The sequence below is a fragment of the Dreissena polymorpha genome, chromosome 7 (assembly GCF_020536995.1).
Source record: "Dreissena polymorpha isolate Duluth1 chromosome 7, UMN_Dpol_1.0, whole genome shotgun sequence".
Taxonomy (NCBI): domain Eukaryota; kingdom Metazoa; phylum Mollusca; class Bivalvia; order Myida; family Dreissenidae; genus Dreissena; species Dreissena polymorpha.
In genome coordinates, this window is record NC_068361.1 from 97065536 (window position 1) to 97079176 (window position 13641).

Here is a 13641-nt window from a genome sequence, read left to right on the forward strand (position 1 = left end):
CCATGTTTATCAAACAACCGTAACCATTTTCAAACTCGTTCAAGATATCATGGAGACAAATCTTCTGACCTAATTTCATGAAGATCGGACAATTAATGTGCCCTCTAGTGTGTTAACAAGGCAAATGTTGATGCCGCACAATGCACGACCCATGACGGACGCCGCACGACGGACAAACGCTCACCATGAGCACATTGTGCTCAGGTGAGCTAAACATACATGCACATCATAGTCCACTTTAACTTTCTCACCCATTACTTAACTTATATCTTTTATGGATAAACAGACATGTTGAAGTATTTTTTTAAATAATTAAGTGTTTTACTTTTATCAGCTTTGTTTGTCATGTTTTCTGGCTCTGCTTTTGTATTTGTATCCTCTTTTGGGGGCTCTGCCTTCTCTTTGCCATTCTCTGCATAATGCTCCTTTTCTGGAATGCCAAAAATGTGGCCTCTAGAGTGTTAACAAGGTTTTACAAAAACCATATATAGCCATTTAAGGAAAAAGTCCCCGCCCCCTGGCAGCCATGTTTATCAAACAACCGTAACCATTTTCAAACTCGTTCAAGATATCATGGAGACAAATCTTCTGACCTAATTTCATGAAGATCGGACAATTAATGTGCCCTCTAGTGTGTTAACAAGGCAAATGTTGATGCCGCACAATGCACGACCCATGACGGACGCCGCACGACGGACAAACGCTCACCATGAGCACATTGTGCTCAGGTGAGCTAAACATACATGCACATCAAATTCCACTTTAACTTTCTCACCCATTACTTAACTTATATCTTTTATGGATAAACAGACATGTTGAAGTATTTTTTTAAATAATTAAGTGTTTTACTTTTATCAGCTTTGTTTGTCATGTTTTCTGGCTCTGTTTTTGTATTTGTATCCTCTTTTGGGGGCTCTGCCTTCTCTTTGCCATTCTCTGCATAATGCTCCTTTTCTGAAATGCCAAAAATGTGGCCTCTAGAGTGTTAACAAGGTTTTACAAAAACCATATATAGCCATTTAAGGAAAAAGTCCCCGCCCCCTGGCAGCCATGTTTATCAAACAACCGTAACCATTTTCAAACTCGTTCAAGATATCATGGAGACAAATCTTCTGACCTAATTTCATGAAGATCGAACAATTAATGTGCCCTCTAGTGTGTTAACAAGGCAAATGTTGACGCCGCACAATGCACGACCCATGACGGACGCCGCACGACGGACAAACGCTCACCATGAGCACATTGTGCTCAGGTGAGCTAAACATACATGCACATCATAGTCCACTTTAACTTTCTCACCCATTACTTAACTTATATCTTTTATGGATAAACAGACATGTTGAAGTATTTTTTTAAATAATTAAGTGTTTTACTTTTATCAGCTTTGTTTGTCATGTTTTCTGGCTCTGCTTTTGTATTTGTATCCTCTTTTGGGGGCTCTGCCTTCTCTTTGCCATTCTCTGCATAATGCTCCTTTTCTGGAATGCCTTTTTTGTCTGTATTTTACCTCTTTACTACAACACTGACCCATTATGTTGAAAATGTGACCTGTATTCTTTGTTCGTTTTAGCAGCTAAAAAAGACTTAATAACGTTATCACAGGTCAGGCTATTTGATCTGAAAAAAAAGAAGAAAACACAATCATGTATTCATTATATCATTACTCCCATCATTATGGAAGTAGGTTTGTATTACATTTTACTGAAAATTCTGTCCACTTAAGGTTTTTCTGGGTTTCATTTCGGATAAATGCAAAGAGGCACTGACTTTGACAGCCTCTTCATGCGCACAGTTGTATTGTTTTATCTTTTCATGATCTTGCTGATGCATCATATCCAACTCAAATTAAGTTTCGATCCAAAAGAAATGTTTGGCCCAAAAATTCATAGAATAATCAATCTACCAATGGCAGTAAATCTGCAATCAAATTCTAAAAACTTTGGTTGTAAATATCAGACCTTCTTTGTCATTAAATCAAATGGTTGTGTATTCTATGAAAATGTTACTTCGATGTAGCAAATAAAAATTATCATTAATGTACATACTCGTTTCAAAAGGTTTTTTCTTCAAATTATAATGGAAATTTAAATTGTTTTAACATGCAATAATTTTAATTGAAAAAATGTATGAAAATGTAACCTTTTCAATGAATAGTTTTTTCTACTTGAATAAATGTGGTGCCTAAAATCGTCTTTTAATTTCATTGTATTGTGAGTTTATCATATCAAAAGAAGGAAAAATTATGTTAAGCCATTTTACATAGGTAACGGGTAATCCCAAATACTTATTGCCTGCAAAACTGAGACTTCGGGTCTGAATCCTTGACTACTCTAAGGGACTTGTTCACATTTAGAAAAAATGACAGTTTTTAAACAAATGACATAGATTTAGAAACGAGTGCCCTATATCCAAACAAGCAAAATAAAACTCCTTACATACAACAATGTTTAAAATATTGGTTTTTTATGATGAAAATCAATCAAAAGAAACCTGATACCGGTAGTTTGTGATGCTTTTTATTGGAAAATGAGCAAAAATGTGTATAATAGAGAGAAATATCTTTTCCATTACCCCCAGAAAATTCTACATCCTGAATGACGTAGTGTAAACATGTTTTGATCCAAGGTCGCATGTTTGTTTCAAATGATAAACACATTTACTTTATTTTGTTAAATTTTATTATAATACTGCTAAATACATATATCAACTCTAACCATGTCATAACGATTTGCCCTTAGATTACTAGTGTAATTTTTTTATTCGCCCAAAAAGTAGAAATTTGCCTCAAATTCAACAAAGATTTGCCCTTTAAATATAACAACTTGCCAAATATATATAATAATTCATCCCATAATGACTTGCCAATATATAATTACGATTTGCCACTTGAATGAAACAAAATGCCAATTGGACAACTCGTCACATCATGACTTAACCAATATTTAATACTTGTTACAAAGTTATACAAGCACTGCATTGAAAAAAGATTTTTTTTAAGTAAATGAATTGGTCAGCATATGGTACTAAATAAGTAATGTGATACAAGTTTAAAAATAATGCTATGAAATATAGAATAGGGGTTATAAAAGCAAATGCAAGTATATTATTAGCATGTTCAATAAAACTGTTTTCAGGGTCAGGTATAAAACACGGAAATGTCCGGAATACCCGAAAGTCGTTTAGGTAAAATCCGAAATATGTAAAAAATATGTTGTGAGAATAGCATATTATTACTGCTTATTGCGACCGAAGTTGGTCAACATTGTTATCTTCTTTATAATGACAAGCTGTGTTTCCAGTTAACCCGGATCTTATAAACGTGACTATAAAAGCATTATTCATTCATTATTCATAATGTTAACGTTGTAAAGGGGATCCTCTTAGGTTTCTAAAATATGCAACATTATTGTTTTACAGTATAAGATTACCACTATTGTTAGCGTCTTTAGTTAGTATTAGTTCTATGATCGCTGATGCCCAATTATATTTGCCAACATTTGGGGAAAATAAAAGAGGTCATAAAAGCAATATTTGTCAACGGACCTTCCTTAAAATAATACTGCTGTAAAGGGTATTTTATGACGCTCCAAAAGTATGCAAACGTAATATGTTTGCAATATTGAAATTGACTAGTACTACAACTTCTACTAACTTCGACGAAAATTACAGCTCACATCTGATATTGAAAACATTAAGTTTGCATATTTTAGGAACGTCATCAAATACCTTTTAAAGCAATATTATACTGATTAAGGTCGGTTTAACAATATTGCTTTTAGTGAGGACTCAACAAAATTATTTGAAAATCCTAACAAGTATTATCAAAGTATGGAATCCTGATAGTGCCATTAATTATCTCGTCCACCTTTCATTACGAGCGATAGAACAAATAATATCAAGAAGCATGATGGTTATAAAGACGTTTCTATGGTGTGTTTTTTTTTCAATAACAAATATGTTTCACTATGAGTTGTGTAGTGGCAGTAGCGAATCTACCGTGTATCTCATTTCTGGAGAAGATCCTATCAGCAGCTAGGCCAGTGATGACCAATTCACAATGAATTAACTGATAAGGATCTTGTTGTAATCATTTTAGATACAGTGTATTCATGGCTCAAATTCATTATTACTGGTATGGCACACCGTACTTTGTACGACTAAACAATGAAAATGAAAAGAAATCCAGAAACAGAAACATAGGTGAAATGGCGAGTTGATACGGATTAAACTGTATATAATTCAATATAAGTTTTTACAAATATACACAATCGATCTTTAAAAAAATAACATGTTATAGAAATTCTGTAGTATTGTTCTGATATTCTAGATGCGTTTAGAAGATGATCACATTTGCCAAACATTTACATGGTAATTTTTATGATATAATAGTATAGCATTGTCACTTACAAGAGTGTTTTTAAATTGCCTCGATCACAATTACATTTTCAACCTTATTCAACATATAAATTATTGTGTTCTTTATTAATTAGGAAACATACATGAATTCCTAAATGAACATTTTATTTTCAATATACATTCTGTATTTGACGGTGATAGCTGTTTTACTGAGACAGTGAATTGTTGTCATGAATTAAATTAACACATAGGTATATAGCCTCTGTATAGGGAATTAGGTAGAGTCCGACAGATTCCTGTGCAATTGGGGTTAATAGAGGCAAATATTACAAGGGCCATAACTTCCTAAATAATAGGCAATATATAACTTCCCGCATTAACGCACAGCTGCATGTCGCCCTGAAGAATGTCCACGAGTTTGAATGAAAATCCATTCAAATTGCAAGAGGAGATAGGTTCACAAGAAATTATTCTTATACTAAGTATATTGAAAAAATAATCCAAGGTTTTCGTTTCAAGTGTGTGTAAACGGGTTTATTAAGACATAAATGGTTACATTTCATGCATATGTACACTACCTTTTGTTTATCATGATGTATTAGTGACCAAAGTTGGATATATCGGCAATATACCAACCGAAAACCACTTCATATGAAGACCGAAAAGCACACGTATTTTCACACGTATTTTGCTTAAATCAACTAATTATTAATACATTTTTTCTCTGAATCTATTAAAATGGTTTATGATTTATTTGTGTATATGGAAAAATATAGAATAATAGTGGATGCGCTCGGCCGCTGATGGTGTATTGTAATATATACAATTATGATAGGAAACAGTAGAAGACAACAAGCTTACTTTCATGTATAAATAGAGAGAAATTGAGTGCTTTTCGGTGATTCTGTGCTGACGTGTAAGTGTTTCACGGTAGCCTAGAAATACTATTGTGCTTTATATTTAAACTTTTAACAATACTTAACGAAGTCATTATTGACTAAATACATATAAACATCTGTTCAATCCATTAAAAACGGCCCTTATAGCTTACTTTCGTGTATATATAGAGAGAAATTGAGTGCTTTTCGGTGCTTTTTTTTAAGTGCAATAAATCGCAATTGGCTAAATTTCTTGATTACGTCATGACAAAGGCGGGTCTTATACATGAGCCGACCAATCATTTAAATATCAATAACATCGCTTAAAGTTTCAGGGCAGAGGTTCACTTCAATTTTATGGGTTGAATAATTAATTTTGATCGGTTCCGAAAATACAAAAATTAGGTTTAAATTTGAATGAAACGAAATATTCACGGGTACTTATAAATATTGATAAGTCATTTGGTAAATACAAATCATATGGAAATTCCAAGTATTGTAAGATTAAATTAATTTTATAAAGTTGCATTTACTTCATTTATTCATGAAAAAATAAATTTCACAATTTGGAAACTTCACGACCCGTTTTTTCACAATTATTGACAGTTCGCGACTCATTTTTTCACAATTCTGAAGAATTCGCGACTCATTTTTTCCAAATTAGCGGCCAACGGCCGCATCCCAAAATCAGAAAAAAGCCCTGAATTCTATAACAGGAGCAAATTTCAAATTCTTAAAATGTTATACAATTTTATTCATATTCGTATACATGAACTTTGGTTTATTATATACATTATATACTTATTATAAATACATTATATTGTATCAAAATATACACCAACTTCGGTCGCAATAAGCAGTAATTTTATGCAATTGCTACAATATATTTTTACATATTTACAAACGCCTAACGGTTAAGGAACACCATTACAATGGTACCAAATAATGTATGGTCGGTTGGAAATATGTTGCTTTTATAACCCCTTTTATCTTTTCCGGGGTTTCCTCAAGACATTGTTTTGTGTAAACAAAATACAGTATCGATCGGTCAACTTTGGCTGCGATTCGAAGCCAGAATCTGATACCGACAAACAATTTGTTTACATCGTAAGAAACGTTAGAGGATCCGTTTTACAAAGAAATCATTATAATTAATATCGAATTAATAATTATAATTTTTATAACCAATTTTACCTTTTCTGGGTTATCCTTTAGGCATTTGTGTGTAAAAAACCCTTTCAATATACCGACTTTTACCGCGAATTACAGGCTGACTCTGACCCTGCCGTAAAATATTTTTAAATTGTTAGAAATTTTGGAGGTTCTTCCTTACAAACGTACCATTATATTTAATATCGGACGAATAATAATGCATTTATAATCATTTTTACTTTTTCCGGGTTTTCCTTCAGGCATGTTTGTGTGTAAAAAACATTTTAAAATCGGCCGACTTTGACCGCGATTTACAGGCTGACTCTGACCTTGCCATACACTATTTTACATTTTTAGAAACTTTGGAGGTTATTCTTTACAATGGTATCATTATAATTAATATCGGACGAATAATAATGCATTTATAACATTTTTACCTTTTCCGGGGTTAACCTAAGTGATTTCCTGGTTTTCCGGACATTTCCGGGTTATTTACCTCCCCGTTTTCAGGATTTCAAGAGTTTAATGAAAAACAGCAGTAAGTCTTAATCAGTACAGTCGATTGGTGTATAGCGGATTTAAGTGAGTAACGGATAGGTTTAACGTTTTTTGCAAAATACTTTTATTTATGTTAAGATTTATAGTTTTCTATGAATTGAATACAAAAAGCCTTTCATTGTTAAGTCGATTCATGTTTTTGTTGACGTGTGTAAATGTTTACAACTGTTTCTGTTTTCGAAAGCAAAACAAGGTCACGTTATGTACGCACCGTTTTTGTGACGACAGGTAAAGTGCAAACGAATGGTTACTTGAATTTTGCAGATTTTGTTGGGTAAACATAATGTTCATTGATGTAAAATTTTAGTATTATGTGTCCTCTACAAAAGTAAGAATGCTCAGAAACCAAATTGATGCGTACCATATAAAATAAGCATGAAATTTGCATTTACTTCATTTATTCATGAAAAAATAAATTTCACAATTTGGAAACTTCACGACCCGTTTTTTCACAATTATTGACAGTTCGCGACTCATTTTTTCACAATTCTGAAGAATTCGCGACTCATTTTTTCCAAATTAGCGGCCAACGGCCGCATCCCAAAATCAGAAAAAAGCCCTGAATTCTATAACAGGAGCAAATTTCAAATTCTTAAAATGTTATACAATTTTATTCATATTCGTATACATGAACTTTGGTTTATTATATACATTATATACTTATTATAAATACATTATATTGTATCAAAATATACACCAACTTCGGTCGCAATAAGCAGTAATTTTATGCAATTGCTACAATATATTTTTACATATTTACAAACGCCTAACGGTTAAGGAACACCATTACAATGGTACCAAATAATGTATGGTCGGTTGGAAATATGTTGCTTTTATAACCCCTTTTATCTTTTCCGGGGTTTCCTCAAGACATTGTTTTGTGTAAACAAAATACAGTATCGATCGGTCAACTTTGGCTGCGATTCGAAGCCAGAATCTGATACCGACAAACAATTTGTTTACATCGTAAGAAACGTTAGAGGATCCGTTTTACAAAGAAATCATTATAATTAATATCGAATTAATAATTATGTTTTTATAACCAATTTTACCTTTTCTGGGTTATCCTTTAGGCATTTGTGTGTAAAAAACCCTTTCAATATACCGACTTTTACCGCGAATTACAGGCTGACTCTGACCCTGCCGTAAAATATTTTTAAATTGTTAGAAATTTTGGAGGTTCTTCCTTACAAACGTACCATTATATTTAATATCGGACGAATAATAATGCATTTATAATCATTTTTACTTTTTCCGGGTTTTCCTTCAGGCATGTTTGTGTGTAAAAAACATTTTAAAATCGGCCGACTTTGACCGCGATTTACAGGCTGACTCTGACCTTGCCATACACTATTATTTTACATTTTTAGAAACTTTGGAGGTTATTCTTTACAATGGTATCATTATAATTAATATCGGACGAATAATAATGCATTTATAACATTTTTACCTTTTCCGGGTTTTACCTAAGTGATTTCCTGGTTTTCCGGACATTTCCGGGTTATTTACCTCCCCGTTTTCAGGATTTCAAGAGTTTAATGAAAAACAGCAGTAAGTCTTAATCAGTACAGTCGATTGGTGTATAGCGGATTTAAGTGAGTAACGGATAGGTTTAACGTTTTTTGCAAAATACTTTTATTTATGTTAAGATTTATAGTTTTCTATGAATTGAATACAAAAAGCCTTTCATTGTTAAGTCGATTCATGTTTTTGTTGACGTGTGTAAATGTTTACAACTGTTTCTGTTTTCGAAAGCAAAACAAGGTCACGTTATGTACGCACCGTTTTTGTGACGACAGGTAAAGTGCAAACGAATGGTTACTTGAATTTTGCAGATTTTGTTGGGTAAACATAATGTTCATTGATGTAAAATTTTAGTATAATGTGTCCTCTACAAAAGTAAGAATGCTCAGAAACCAAATTGATGCGTACCATATAAAATAAGCATGAAATTTGCAACTCGGGATTTAGTGAATAACGGACATGTGGTGACAATATTCAGGAATGAGGTGATTGTCTCAAAATAAATATAAACTCTATTGAAGTTGTCCAATACACATGTGGTTAGCGTGTGGCTATGATATTAATTAGTGAAAACATCATTTTTAATGAAAAATAATCAAATGATAACGAAAATTCGATTTCTCTGAAAACATATTTTTCACTATCATAGCTATATATATGTAACAAGGTATTCAACTCAAAATGACCCGAATATAGGGTGCATCGCTTTTAACAGCCATTACTTCATCAATTGTGCAGCGATTTCCATGAATTTGGTCTTATCAAACGCAGAAATAAATTTTCTTTCTGGAAATGTACATATATTGCAATTATTTTTATACAAATGATGTGTCAAATTTCAAGAAATAACACGATACACATGTAATCCGATAAAGACCTAAGCGATCCGGTAATGGCTGAATCAGTGTACCATGAAATTCGCGCTGTAAACAAATAATACTTTTTCGGAAATTTAAAACAGCTGGCATGTTTCAATAGGAAAGACATGTGTCTATCTAGGTTTAATGGTTTAATTACTGAATGCATGGTGTTTACGTTGAAATGAGACTCAAAGTCCTTAGCTATCCGTTATACACCAATCGACTCTACAGTACTTGAATAGATCTTGACATAAAAAAAAGAAAATGTGACGTAAGTTTTATACTAGATCTACATTAATAACTTAAAATCTTGATTTAAATCCATGACATGTACATTTCATAAATATACCATCATATTCTTTTGAAAAAGAAGTAAACACATTGTTTGAATGATGGGTTACGATGTGTTGCGTATTTTACATATTTTATTTTGTTGCAATAGCACTTATGTCAGACATCTCTAGACGTTTAAGGTCTGTGTCTGACGACGATGACACAGTGAGAGAATACTGACGATGACACAGTGACAGAATACTACACAGAATGGCCCTTCCCTGGGAGCGAAAAGTAAGGTAAAGAAATCTTATCAATTTTTTTACACGAAAAAAATCAACAGAATTTAAAAGGCTTTCACATTCCGGACGAACACACTTACCTTGTCAACATCTTACCACAAATCATTGATTGACAGTTGGTATTCATACTTTCGATTTTGTGGGTTTTCCCAGGATCCGACCAAAGTCAAACCGGCCACAGGTCAAAACGTCCCCTAATGAAAACGACTAAAATTGGTCAAAACGGCCCAATAATTGTTCAAAACGACCCCACTTGGTCAAAACGGCCCTAAAGTCAGATTTAAAATTGGTCAAAACGGCCCCAATCGAACAACAGAATGGGGATAGAAAGACAAATTATATATATATAATGTACTTCTGTTATTTTCTGTATCTTAGAAATATATTTCGTGGTATATTTTTTAATAAATTCGTTATTTGGATAGTTAAATATGTAATTACAACTTTAAAGGATTTAGTTTATGTTACATTTATTTTATTCTAATGTAGATCAAATAAATAGAATATTGTACAGATTTCTTTATTATACATTGAGGTCGTTTTGACCAACTTTAAAACTTACCTATTCGCCTGATTTAGCGTTTTAACCAAGGTGGGCCGTTTTGACTATCTACCCTCTTGAGAATATGACATAAAATACCAAGTATGAACAGAAAAGGGCTTTCGATAATTTGTATTACACGTATTTTATGAAAATCGGTTTATGAATACAAATACGCTTAACATACGAAAACTGTTCAGATTAACTATAAATGTAAGTCTTTTAAAAATGCTCTTGACATTATTCACTGTGTAACTCCAAATTCATATCCACGAATATGGCCGACCTGCAAGAACACCCATTTTAGACTACATCCGCCATGTCTACTGAAGTGCTCTATTTAGATAGAATGTAAGCGGATTGTATTACCCACCTTTCGTATTTTACATAATGCAATCAGGTGTTCATTACAAAATGTTAAAAAACGCCAATCATAATGTATTCGTTCATATCAAGTTTTTCTGTTCGAATCCGCTTATATGAGTAATATATGGGCTTAAGAAGAACCGGTTGTGGGCTTTCCCAGTCAGGCATATTTTCATTGTATAACTCAATAACGAAGACAACGCGAGATGTCACCAACTCCTCGTAGTGTTAACGCCCCTTGAGTATACGGTTGATGTGTCCAGACAGCTCGCATGTATTTTTCTGGTTCCGATCATAGATCCTATCAAATAACATATTCGATGAATTTGAGATATGACATAATTGTAATTTGCATTTGAACGGTGGCGAAGCAGTAAATTTAAGTTTATGTTTGCCATTTATATAGGCAAGACCTACACAACACCTCGTCCTCCAGCAACACACACATTATCATGGGAATTTTCGTGAAAAAACTTAACTTTTTATTAACAACATTCAAGGGGAACGACTGAAAACAAAACTACTTAGTTGCAAATTAATAACATAACATGCATATGCTAACAGAAAAAAAACAAAGTAAACAATGAATTCCACATTCTGAATTAATTATCGCCATACATATTGATCTTAAATATAGGATTACCTATTTTATTTTGTTTCGAATCATCTATACACGTGTGTGCAATAATTTTGTAACGCACACATACGAGGTCGGAAAATAGCAATACTAGTCGATAAAGCACTGCATAAATTCAATTGGGCTACTTGCTAAATCACTAGATAAATTAATATACAGAAGGACACTCAACTTCCACTTGAAATCAAGAATGAAATCTAAAGAAATAATTAAAATGCCAAAAAACTTTGGATGAACTCACCTAGGGGCAAGGAGAGCGGTCGGAAATGTGATCTCCTGTCGGCAATAAGAACATGCTTAAACCTCAGGGATTGAAATAATGTTAACCTTACAACGCCGACCATTTTCATCAGCAGGCATATGCGCAATTATGCTCCAAAGACAAGGTATATCACGTAACTTTATTGGATAAGCTTTTGCTGATTTCCCAACGTCTAAGCATGTTTGGTGCGAATTACTTACCAGCAGTGTAAAACTGAAGTGTGTATGTGTTTCAAAGCTTGAGTTCCGCGGCAGAGGCTGCATTATGTGAGGACCCAGAGTGTGTCTCATAGCACTCCTACCTACTTAACGCTAAAAGACTCAAGAGATTATTGGGGTATTGAGGTATGTGGGAAAGAAGAGCAACCGGTTGATATCACACCTGTCAAGTAGGGTAACCATTTACCAAGCTCGTATGCGCCGGGAGCGGGGATTGAACCCTTGTGACCAAGATGGGAAGCGCTTGCTAAAACCACAAACGCAAACCGGACAGCAAGTATGAATTTGAATCCTTTTTCGCAAGCTTAATAACTTGCTTAGGCTAAGTTATTAACGGAAACATTCTTTGTCTTCAGCAGAAAGGAAGGGTCTCCCTTTCATGTGTATGTGTTTGTGTGTTAAAAAGACTTAAATGTCGTACCAATAACCAAACTCATTGATACGGTGGTATCTGCGTTTGCACGATGCGTTTTAGTCGGTATACATTTGGTATATTGTATGAGCTTATGTGACATAATATTCTAGCCTGGTTCATTCCATAATCTTGCCGTATATTGAATGGCGGGTCCGTCTTAATATCAATTGTAATATAAAATGGCTATGAATTAAAAAAAAACATTCGAAAATCATGCATGATAGGAATTTCGTGACAACATACCGTAATTTGTGAAAACAATACCAATAGTAGTCTTACAAAACCAAATGTATTCATCAAAACGGTATTTTGTTTATTCATGCATGCAAACTCTGCGTAATGTTAGTGTTGGCGAGCTATATAATTATCTCTATTACGGGGGCCTATGCGTTCACGCTTGCCCTCTTTTCCATTTGCGAAAACTATCGTTGGATGATCAATATTAATGAGGACTATGGCCGCCTGCCAGTTTAAACTGCTAGCACAATACAGGCATCGCGTATTCATATTCAATCATTGGTATGCTGGTTACTTGAGAGGAAATAATGGCGCCTATTCATTTTGAGATCAACGGGTCAAAGGGCAATATCACCAGGGCTTGTTATAGGAAATTCGTTTCTGCACAATCTACTAAGAACGCTTTGAGCTACGATCATGAAATATATAAAAGTATTTATTTGGGTGGAAATGAGTGTTCCTACAAAGTTCGAGGCCATCAAGTCTAATGCCATGGTAACAGGGGCTTGCATAATGCAATTGATTTCCGCACCGTATCTGGAGAACGCTTTATACTATGATCATTTAAACTGCTATGTTGTTTACCTTTTATGATCGAATGGTGCCTATTGGTTTTAGGGTCAACAGTTAAAAGATAGATGTCATATGTGCTTGGAACATAAAAACGTGCTACCAAGCAATTTCGTATGGGTATGTAAAATATGTATGCGGGTTATTTTTGACGAAGATGATCCAAATACTTCTCAAATCAAGAGATCAGAGGTAAAGGTAATGAGACGACGTTGATACAAATCCGAAGCCATAAAAATGTAACCAACACCTGTATTTTTAAAGGGACCAACTTCATGCTGATGGAATGACGATTCTCCAAGTTCTTATCAGATTTCGAAACGGAGATAATAAACACTTCAGGGAAAAAAAATATATATTTCATTTTAGATTGGTAATGACAAAACATCAGAGAAAACTTGTGTTTATTATACATTTTGGACTGGGATGGAGCCTTTAGAATTAAAAAATGCGTTGTTTCGACAAAAATGGGGATATTTATTTTTTTTATTT